General features: G+C 39.9%; 1 non-coding gene across 1 annotated transcript; it reads right to left on the bottom strand.

The window, feature by feature from the left end:
* Window positions 1–10,203: 10,203 nt before the first annotated feature.
* LOC136221261 (small nucleolar RNA R71) lies at window positions 10,204–10,310 on the bottom strand. Its single transcript, XR_010685037.1, has one exon. It is a non-coding gene; the product is annotated as a small nucleolar RNA R71 (small nucleolar RNA).
* Between the last annotated feature and the right edge of the window lie 2,096 nt (window positions 10,311–12,406).

Below are 12,406 nucleotides of genomic sequence, written 5' to 3'. Positions count from 1 at the left end.
CAGTATCGGTAGAAATAACCAAATTCTGCAGCTCTTTCATCAGATTTTCACGGTGGTACTTGGAATGGCATAGGACTTCCCACACAGTAGACTTAGCTTGTGTTTTCTTCAACTGCTCGAGGACTTGGTCATCCGGCTTGGGAGCCGATCCTTCCCATATCTCAGTCTCACCCACGGGTGCCTTTCCCTCAGCCACTCGACCTGATCTTGTCATGACAGAAATTTCCGGCTCTTCATTAGATTCATCCCAAATAATGATAGGAATTCTCCGATCAGTATCCTCCTCATCCGAGGAACTTTCCCAAATGTCCACAATCATCAGATCCATTACGTGAGGAACGTTTGAATTCAAATAAAAGGGATCCGCTGATGCATACAAAGCCCAGCCTATCAAATCATCATAATCCCTGAGGGATACTCTGCTCATCCTCCTTGCCGCCAACGGAATTGCGCCTCTCTGTATGCACATGAGCTGCACCTTATCACTCATCGTCTCACCACACTGCCCATAGCGGTGCCTCCACCTCCTAACATAATCCACGAATGGTTCCTCGGGGAATTGCCTGATCCTATCTAGATCTTCCAGGGATCCCGTCCATGGAACATACATCTCGTATCTCGCCACAAAAGCATCCCTAAGCGGTATCCAATGACCTATTTCCTCCTCTGATAGGCCTTGGTGCCACAACAAGGCTTCTCCCATGAGGGTTTTCGGGAAATGTTCATGTAATTCACATTGAAGGAACCCGGCGTCATACATATGGATGCGGAATATCCTCGCATGCTCGATAGGATCTCGGTATCCACCATACCTAGGCATTGCTAACATTGCTTCAGGTGTCTCATAGGAGGGCGAGTCCGGTGTTTATTCCGCAAGCATCCATACTATGTACTCTTTGATAAACCTCTTCGTCATTACCGCCCAATCGGTCTTGACATGCATCGGAAGTGACATATACCACATCAACGGCTCGCCCATCAACGAATTACAAAACAAGCTGGTGATCTCTTCTTCCTTAAAACCCAAAGGCCCCATGGCCGACAAGTAGAAGTGAAGGTGTTCCATCGGATCTTTGTTGCCATTATATTTACTGACCCTCGGTAGCGGGCGCTTGATAGGTCCAATCTGCATCGCAAAGCGCTCTGCGGTCCTGTCCTCAACTCTCTGGTACTTTTCTAGGAATAAATCTGATACTCGATCCCAATCATGTTTGCAAAAGTCGGGTAGTGAGTGGAACCACCCCAAAGGCTCACCTATTAACGAATGGTGGAACCACTGAGCAATCTCGTCCACCCTAAAGGATTCAACAAACATATCGCGCATATATTCACGCAAGTGCACATCGGGATCCTCTCCGCCACTAAACAGACCCAATTCTGGCACAATAGTCCGAGATGGCCCTTCCCCAGTCTCTTCGGTGCTATCTTCATCATACGGTGCTCCACCGTCCAAACCTTCATCCATCGGTTCACCCTCCTATTCCTTGCCAAGGAAGGACACATATAGACCATTTCCTACATTGCTTTTTTCGTCGGAGTCCAACAACTCCTCTTCGCCTTCCTCGAAGGATTCCATTACTACACTTTCTTTCAGACCGACTCCGATCATGCTCACCCTATGATTAGGCAATGGATTACGCCTAGTGGAAGGGTTCGCTGACGAAGGATCAGCTATCTTCTTCTCCTCAATCAAATCTTGGATCTCGTGCTTCAACCTCTCACAGTTCTCAATAGTATGCCCATAACTGTTGTGGAATTCGCAGTATCCCCTAGCTTGTATCTGCTGAGTGGGCGGAGTTTTGTTATAAGGAGTAAGAGCTTTCAACAACCCCTTTTTCTGCAATCGTTCGAAAACTTTTGCGTAGGTCTGATCAAATTTGGCGAACTGCCTCTTTTCGATAGCATTAAGGTCAAGCACTTTTACTGCTGCAGATTCTGCACTCGCACTTGGCCCTCTGGCACTATATCCAGACTTCATCCACTTGGTATAAGCTTTCTTCAGCTCTCCGTCCCCCTCAACTGTCAAGGCGCAGCTATACATCTGATTGAAATCGGTAAAAGGCATATACCGCAGCTCATTCTTAATATACGGCAATGTGTTACCCACTACCATTCGGATCTGATCCTGCTCAAGCGGCTTCTGCTTCATAACTGCCGCCTTGGCTCTCCACCTCCTCACAAAATCGGAAAAAGACTCATTAGCTTGTTGCTTAGTGCTTTCCAGTTCCTTTAGAGTAACCTCAAGCATAGTGTTGAAACTATACTGAGCGATGAATGATTTCGCCAACTCCTTCCAATCTCTCTTCGTCACCATCGGCAACGCATGAAACCATATGAGGGCAGCCCCCTCCAGATAAGTATTAAACAGCCCCAGGACTTGATCCTCAGTCAGGATCGTGTGCTTCATTACCGCAACATACTGATTCATGTGGGCCGTAGGATCCCCAGTTCCATCGAACTTTTTCATGTCAGGGAGCCGGAATTTCAAAGGCAAAGCAGTTGCCGATAAACAATTCTTCAAGTTATAAAAGTCCTGACTCTCGGAACTTCCCCCACGTAGATCCTGCACCTCCTGAGTGATGTGTTGCTTCCACTCATCTTCCTTAGCTTTCTCTTTCTCAAGCTATTTTCGGATATAGTCCTGATAGTCATCCTCGTTCCCGAAGTGGGGACCGGTGTTCACTTCATTCTCAGCGCGCTTACTACCACTCTTGTTATCCTTCAATGCCAGCTCAGCTAGCTGGGCCAAAATTGCGGCCAACTGATCGTTAATGTTGTTCACAGAGTTTTCCAATTCGGCCACCTTTTCGTCGGTTGCAGACATACTGACAGAAGACTGAGTATACTCGGACGAAGATGATTCGGAAGCCACAACTGCCGATTCGGAATAGTCAATTTGTAGCTGATCAAACTGCCTGACTAGCCGGTTACTCTCGCGAAACCACAACCGCTTAATGATGAAGTCTGCGCGAACGGTCATCCATTAGCATGTATGCATGATTTTATATGCATGATTCGTGGTGTGTGCGTTTATTTATTTACGGATATATAAGATAAGAAGAACAAACGGCAGTCTAATTACACGTATCACAACATCTCTCTTCCACCCTTATTCCTCCACACACTCGATGGTCCAAGTCTCTTTCCTAGGATTTTGGTTCGGGGCTCACATTGCGGTCCAGGGGACGCGTGATGCCGTCGATTATTGCGGAAAAGTAAATCATCCATCAGACAATACAGTTCGTTTCGACGTATCCACATCCAGTGACTAAGATATCGACCAAATGGATTGTCCTTTCAAATAACTCGTCTTTCGTCATTTTGCGAGACGCATTAGTTTGGGTTTTGACTCCCTTTGAGCGCATCTCGGATTTTAGACGTGGTACAAGTTATTCTTCTGGTTCAATCATTCGTTATTGACAATGACTCGTTCCCTTTTATTCGCGTGGGTTCGTGTCTCGATTTTTGGATTACGACGGGATCTTTTGGATCTATCAAGAGACGCAACCACGTGTTTGTTTAGTGATGAAATCACTTTTCGGATTTTTTCTTTAGGGAACGGACTCATCACGTAACGCGTTTGTTTTTAGCGTCAAGGATCCGCTCGCTCGTTTTGGCTACGTGAAAAAGATGGCGAGTCTTATTTGAGCGCACGATAATCCTTCGGCTATTAACAACTCTTTATTTCTTCCAACTTACGGGATATACTATCCTAGCGTGGTTATAGAAAATCAACGTTTCGTTGAATCGCATGCTTATTCGAAGCAGGGATATTACTGTTCTTTTTCATTTAGGCGCGAGTTAAGCAAACACGCAGATCGGGCCATATTTCTTGTAGTTTTGGTAACGGTCGAAATGATCGAGCCATTAGTCAAACCCACAGTCTCGTCCATATGGTGCAATCATGCGGTTTAGCTTAATTCGGCTTTATGATTTTAAATGGCGTACATACCGGCTCGAGGCACGTATTTAACGGCATTGGTTCATTTTCTTTAACTACCCTCGGGATGGGTATACATCGTAGATACAGAATGACTTTGGTCGTTTGTTTATTTTTGCTTTTCTTTTATTTTCTTAGTCACTTTTGCGGACACGTCCATTTCTCTTAAGAACGACACAAGGCATAACATAAGAGCTCGTCTTTTATTCGGAAGGGACGGGCCACGTTTGCGAAACTCTTTATGTTACAACGGGGTCATTCAAAACAGAAATGTTCTTTGTTTTCGTTTCGTCATAATCTCGTTTCATTCCAACTTATTTAAAGAATGTGAATAACGGCTACTGTTAATATAGTCTTTTGAATCGAGATATAACTATCCTTGATATCAAAGCGACTTGAACTAATACGTGCTTACGTCACAACATATTTCCTGAACATGTGCCTTCTTCTGGACACGGAAAGGGACCAGGCGGGTCGCACATGCTCATTTATACGAGATGACTAAGTCGTTTTTGGTTCGAATCGTTTTCGATGTTTTGGGGTAGTTTGTATATCGGTTTAAGAGTATATATTAACGTATCGTTTCGTTTTCTTTACATATTTTAGGATTAGACTCGTATCATGGCAATTTGAAAACACGAACTGATTCATTTATCACATCAAAAATAGTAACGGGTAATCCTATGGCAACTTCTAAGGCTACTATATGCTGACACGGCTGATCGCGGGACCTCACAGGACCGCACAAATTCGCCCCTAATGAATGGATGGGGACCCTTTGGCGCCTTACTGTAAGGGGGAACTTACACTAGCCTCTTTCGAGCGACGAATGGACTCTCACTAGAGGTTTCGCGGAAATTACCCAAAAGGTTTGCAATAATGCTTATGAATGCATACGAAAAGAAATAATACGATCCGTCCCCGTTAAGGGCTTAATACACGCCTTCCGGAATCAAATTTCTCGCTTCCCCAGCAGAGTCGCCACTTGTTAGACGAGGTGCCGCGGCCTAATCTCCCGGGCGGACCGGGGGGTGGACACCTCATGGCGACGTAAGCGGTGATTGGCGCCGAAAGCAACCAATCGTGGAATCAAGCTGCTCGACAGGACCGGAGCTCGGAGTATAGAAGAGTCGCCACCCACGAATGGGAAAATGAACATCGATCCCTTGCGGGAGACCGGTGAGGGTTCGGGAAACTTAGGTACGAGCCGAGAAGGCTAGCTCCTTTCCAGAGAAAGGCTACTAGGCACCCCAACATCGCCCGGTTATGAACCACCGGCCTCCTACTCAGCGTGTTAACGGACTAATCGCATATTTCTTTAAGTTTAAAATTCGTTTGAAACCTTTTCTTTCTCGCTTTGAAAACCGTTTTGAGAATGTTATTGAAAGCCATTTTAGTAAAGAATCACCCATTTTGCATAAATTTAAAGTATACAGGAGAGAGAGGGGGAGAAGAGAGAATTGATTTATTCACAGTGTGATTTTATGCTTTAGACTATACACTAACTCTAAGCTAATCTCACTCCCCGAAAAACGAGTTTATTTACATGGTTCGTACCTTAATCGCCGTTGGAACGATTTAGGTACGTTTCAAAACCCCGTTAATTTACATGACATCGACTCGAATCGCCGTTGGAACGACTCGAGCGTTTGAAAACGCTTGAACAAGAAGTTTTAACCAAAAACGTGATTAAGCATACAAGTTCATTCATTTTGTATAAAACTGTTTAGTTAGGAAAACGATTCAAAACTTCATTATTTACAATGAAAACGATTTTAATTACAAGGTTCACTTAATCCGTCGTTGTAACGAATTAAGGTTTTAAAACGTGATGTTTTAGGAAATCGTTTGAAATGATGAAAAACCTTTTATTTACACTTTAAGAATATCTAGAAAAACTTTAGTTTGAATAACCAAATTGAAATCTCTTTTTGTGGTTTATTTTCCCCTTTTTCACTCAATTAACCTTCATTTTAACATAATCACAACAATTAACAAATTAAGCCCAAATTCACCCAACCAAATACATTTGAAATATATACATATATGCAAAAATAAGATATAAATACATATATATACATATAATTTTATCTAAAAATAAGGATATACCTATAGATAAAAAGGAGTAAGAAATACTATATGATATAATAAAGAAAATGAAAAAGAGTACTATATATAATACCTATTTATTCTAATTCAAAACATGTAAAATGATGAACATGGTTCGTAAATATAGGAAATAACCTTTAGTTCAAAAATAATATTTACATCATAACCCAAAAAACCAATTAATCATCCCAAAAAGTCACAAAAACTATACATATATACTTATATATAATTTACAAAACCAAATTAATATGAATTAAATTTTTAACATAGCATAATTAGATATATAATATGTAGATAATAATTATATAAACCAAACATATATTTATCAAGTATTTTACATAATTAAATAGAGATACATTTAAGAAGAAATGTCAAAAAGGTAAGAAAAAGATTCAAAAAATGGATATTTAAGGTTCCAGCAGATTTACCGACGGAAAATCCGTCGGTAAACAGCTATTAGTGACAGAAAAGGTAGAATTACAGCAGCAGTCCCAAACTTTCCAGATTTATTCAAACACCTTAAATTAGATCTATTCTATCGTTTAGGGTCCCCGAACTACCAAAATTGGATCATAGTCTATAACGGAGATCCCTAAACGATGTTTTTTATTTAAAACGTTATTTAGAAAAATTTTAAAAACTTATAATTACAACGTTTTTTAATCCCGAACTACCTTTGAATCGGATCACGGTTCGTATTGGGATATTAAAACGAGGTTTTTATTTCAAAACAAAACCGAACGTTTATTTAACACGTGACGAAAATTAAATAAAAACGGAATAATAAATAAAACGTGATAAATAAATAACTAAATAAATAAAAAACTATAACATGAAAATAAATAAATAAGGAAAAATAAAATAAATTAAATAAAATAAAACGAGTCTAGTCCTCGGATAATACCTTAAGATCGGTATCTGACAGTCGAAGTCGGTTGATTCCACGAGTTGTGATTTTTCGGTATTTTTGCGTTCTTGATAAAATATTCAACTTTAGAAAATTTGGATTTTTTAGGAAAAAAAAATATTTTCCCCAAAAATTGACTTTCTCTCTCTAAAAATGTCTAAAGTGAGAAAGCTCCAAAAATCCACCCCCCCTCAAATGCATGGGGATCCGTGCCTTAAATAGGCAACGGATCCCGGAAGCTTTGGCCGACGCCCAAATAAAATTGGGCGTCGCCCAAAGCCGGTTGGGCGAACGCCCAACCTAGTTGGGCGGACGCCCAACTTATGTTGGGCGGACGCCCAACATGGTTGGGCGAACGCCCAACTATCGTTGGGCGTACGCCCAACCTCAGTTGGGCGCGCGCCCAACCAGCGTTGGGCGCGCGCGCCCAACCGATGTTGGGCGTTCGCCCAACGAGCATTGGGCGTCCGCCCAATGTCGCTGGGCGCTCGCCCAGCGGCTGCCGGGCGCGCTCGCCCAGCGGCCGTCGGGCGTGCGCCCCGCGCGGTCGGGCGCGCGCCCAACGGTCGTCGAGCGCGCGCTCCGTGCTGCCGGGCGTGCACGTCCAGCGGACGTCGAGCGTGCGCCCCGCGCTGCCGGGCGTGCGTCCAACTGTCGTCGGACACGCGTCGGCTGTCACTAGGCGCTCGCGCCACGTCGCTGAGCACTCGCGAGCCGTCCACTTGACGACCGCGACTCCCATCAGCTTTTCCTTTCTTTTTTTTATTATATATTTTTTCTTCTCTTTCTTAAAATTTCCGGAACCAACCGCTTCGACCGTCTTGTTACAGGTTTTCGTCACAGGTCCTCCGACTCGGTGTCTACAACAGCTTAAGAGTATGCCTAAATAGCCACATGCTCAATCAATTCTAGCTTCCTAAACAGAACATAAAACAAGCCAACATGCTTCATAAGAGTATTCCTATATCACAATGAACATTCATATTGTTAGACTATGCCTAATGAGCTACATGCCCAATGAACATTCATACACATACTCAATTAGTCTAGCTTCCTAAACATAACATAAATCAAGCCAACATGTGCTTCATACACATACACATACACATACTCAATCAGTTCTAGCAGTATAGCTCGAAGGTATAAGAGTATTCCCATGAGTTCTAGCTTCCTAAATGGTTGTATAGCAATGCACATACCAATCATTTCATAGCAATATAACTCACATTCATACCAATCACTTCATGCATGGTTAAGGTATTCAAGCAAGCAGTTAATAGCAATGCACATACATAACCCTTTACAATGTTCCTCCCACTTGGATTGTACTCGTTGAAAAGTGAGCACGGTGATGAAGTTTGCGATGCTCTAACCATAAGTTCATAACTTATGCTGATAGCATCGAAAACTCATTACCATTCTGAATGGTTTCAATCAGATAATAAGCCAAGTGGAAGGTACATTTTAAACCCATCTCAGCAGCATCACCCACAACATCATACATATACTCATTGAGTTCTAGTTTCCTGAACAGAACATCAAACATAAACATGCTTCATACACATACTCAATCAGTTCTAGCTTCCTAAACAAAACAGCAAGCATAAGCCAACATGCTTCATAGACATACACATACTCATTCAGATAACAAGCCAAGTGGAAGATATATTGTAAACCTATCTCAGCAGCATCGCCCACAACATCATACATATACTCATTAAGTTCTATGTTCATATACATACATATACTCATTCAGATATATAACAATCCAAGTGGAAGATATATTGCAAACCTATCTCAGCAGCACTACCCACAACAACATCATACATGCAACCAATCAGTTCAAACCAACATAAGAATAATATATACTCAATAAGTTAAAGAAATCTTCCCATATGCTAAACGCAAGAGATGATTGACAATCTCTTCAGTCAGCCTTTCCCATGTAGCATTCTTACTATCCCTGCAAATATTATGTTCAAATAAAAAGGAATCAGAACATCTTCAGCATCAAGCACTGTATTGCCATAGGTTAAAAAAGATAAAGATCCAAACTTTTCAGCAGTGAATCTAACAATGAATACAATAAAATCAGTGTATCTAAACGAGAGATCTAACCCTTTCAACGATAGGTCTGAAAATCAATAGATCCTTATTCCAGCTGCTGAAATCGACATACACAAAAGTAAATCGGATGAGGAAAAGATAGAGTAAGGAACAATGATAATCAAAAGATACTTACCCGTACCGTGTTTTGAGCTCACTGATTGCATGTAGGAATCAACCATGGAGATAGAGAGAGATGAGAGGGATGAAGATTGTGTAACCTAAAGAATGGGGTTTTGGGTGAGATACAAGGTTTATATATGAGCTGAAATTTCAGTCAAACCATCCAGCGCCTAAATTTGGTATATGGCCGCGTAAGTGAAATTTCATTTGCCGTTTTTTTTTGTTTTCCTTATACAATGACAGTCATTTATTGCATGTGCCATCTGATGAGTAAGTGAAATTTAACAAAAACGCGCATTTTCTTTGGATGACAGGATTCTGTCATCGGAACACCATATGTGAATCGAGCGCGTTTTTAATTACACTTTCAGATGACAGAAATTTAATATACTGTCATGAAAAATATTCAGACAGCACAAAAACAAATGTCTATCATTTATCTTGTGTCATATGAAAGGGAAAATGGCATAGTGTATAGACTTATATGAAATTCTTTCTAATCAGCAAGTACTAAGATTAAGAGTTTATGCGTCAGACACGAAGTGCTAAGCAGACACCAAAGCCTTATCAACTTGAGATTGAAAAGAATTTAAAGAAAAAGAAAAGAGTAAGGAAAAATGAAAACAAAAACAAAGAAAAGATGGTAGTACTATATAGATTAATATACTACGCTGCACTAGGACTCAATGGAGTACCCGATGGGGTAGTGTGTCCACCAATTGTTGTAGAACAGTTTGAGATCAAACCATCTTTATTACAAATGTTACAAAATGGTGTCCAATACTATGGACTACCGAAGGAGAATCCAAACACTCATTTGGCAAGTTTTTTGGAGATCTATGACACTTTTAAAATCAATAGGGTGACAGCATATGATATTAAGCTTCGTCTTTTCCCATTTACATTGAAAGATAAGGCAAAAACCTGGTTGAACTCACTTCCACCAGGAACAATCAGCACTTGGAACCAACTAGCCAAGAGTTTTCTATCCAAAGTCTTTCCCCTAGAAAAAACAGCAAGAATTATCAAATAGATTACATCATTCACCCATCATGAAACTGAAACCATCTATGAGGTGTGGGAACGCTTTAAAGAACTTCAAAGGTTCTGCCCACACCATAACCTACCCCAAGAATTTCTTATGCATACCTTCTATAATGGTATTAACCCAACCACCCGAGGAACAATTGTTACAATGGTTGGAGTATCATTTATGAAATGGACTTCGGCTGAAGCATTCGATATGTTGGAAGAAATGGTAACAAACAGCAGCATGTGGCCAGTAGAAAGATCGCAAGTTACTAATGCTAATAATTCTTCTGCATGTTCTTCATCCTCGACGGTGAAAGGTATACATGATTTAGACCCTGTCACACTATTGCAAGTTAAATTTTCTATTTTGTCTCATAAGCTAGACAAATTATATACTGAAGTACAGAACCAATCCAATAATGATTGTAGTAATTTGGATACGGAAGAACAAGTTAATTATGTTCAAAATCGAAATAATCTTTATTCGAATACCTACAACCAATGATGGAGAAGTCATCCAAATTTTGGCTGGAAAGAAGGAAATAATTCCAACCAAGATAAGACAAACATTAACCACACCAGTGACCCACTAGGAAATCTCTCTTCCAAAATTGATAAATTTATTGATGGAATATGTGGTCAAATTGATCACCATGACGATAATTTTAAAAGAATCAAAAATAAATTCGATCAGCTTTTCAAAAGCCATTCATCTTCCATCCATAATATAGAACTACAGATTGGGAAATTAGCAAATGCTATACCATCTGGAGGTCATGTCGGACTTCTTAGTAATACAGAAAGTAACCCTAAAGACCAAATGAAATTAGGAAAAAATTATATTAATCCTGATGCTAAAAGTATTGAGACTGGAGTTTTGTAGGAAAAAGAAACACCTATCCTGCAAGCATCAGCTATACCGAATTCTTGTAGTGATAATTTTTATTAAGGTTGCTAAAGAAGCCAGTGCTAATACTTATAAACCTAAACCACCTTACCCTCAACGTACACGAAATAAAGATTACGACAAATAACTCATTAATTTTCTAGACAAACTGAAGAATATTCATATTAATCTATCATTTATAGATGCTATAACACAGATTCCTAATTATAGCAAATTTCTCAAAGATTTAATTGCTAAGGAAATTAGTTGGGAACGAGCGTCTACAATTGCCCTTACGGAAGATTGTAGTTCTATAATTTCGAGTTAGATACCAACAAAATTAAAAGATCCAAGATGTTTTACTTCCCTTGTAAACTAGGAGATGTAGAATTTCCAAGTTGCTTATGTGATCTAGGTGCCGGTATAAATTTGATGCCTTTATTTATTTTTAAGAAGTTAGGACTAGAGGAAGATTTAAAACGAACATCTATGGTTTTACAACTAGCAGACCAAACCATTAAGAAACTGTACGACATCATAGAGGATTTATTAGTGAAAGTGGATAAATTCATTTTTCCTATTGACTTTGTCATATTAGATTTTGCATATGACGTAAACTGTCCTTTGATCTTAGGAATACCTTTCATGAATACAACAAGGGCATTAGTTGATGTATCAGAAGGGAAAAAAGTGTCAAGGATAAAAGAAGACAAGGTTGAGTTTGATATGAATAAAGCGATGAGATATCATGTGGAGGTTAGTGTGTGCATGAAATTTGATTTAATTGATGAATGTGCAGATGATTTAGCAAGTGAAGAGAGTGATGAAATCAACCTAGAGATAGAACTAGAACCATAAGATAGGATTCCAGAACCACTTTTGAGAAATGAAAGACCTATTCCTCCTTCAATAGAAAAACCACCCACTTTAGAATTAAAAGAATTACTAAAACATTTAAGGTATGCATATTTAGGAGAAGGATATACATTGCCAATAATAATCTCTAACAAATTAAGTGAAAACTAGGAGATTCATTTACTAGAGGTAGTAAAAAGAAGAATCAAAAGTATAGGTTGGCAGATTTCTGATCTTAAAGGAATTAGTCCAAATATAGTAATGGATAGAATACATTTAGAGGAAGGACAATTACCTAAGACAGATAGACAAAGGAGACTAAACCCGAATTTGAAAGAAGTAGTAAGAGCAGAAATCACAAAATTATTAGATGCATGAATTATATACCTGATATCAGATAGTGAATGGGTTAGTTCTATTCATTGTGTTCCTAAGAAAGGAGGTATGA

This window comes from Euphorbia lathyris, chromosome 2 (assembly GCF_963576675.1).
Source record: "Euphorbia lathyris chromosome 2, ddEupLath1.1, whole genome shotgun sequence".
NCBI lineage: Eukaryota > Viridiplantae > Streptophyta > Magnoliopsida > Malpighiales > Euphorbiaceae > Euphorbia > Euphorbia lathyris.
Note: the sequence above shows the minus strand (reverse complement) of the source record. Positions and strands in the feature narration are given on the sequence as shown.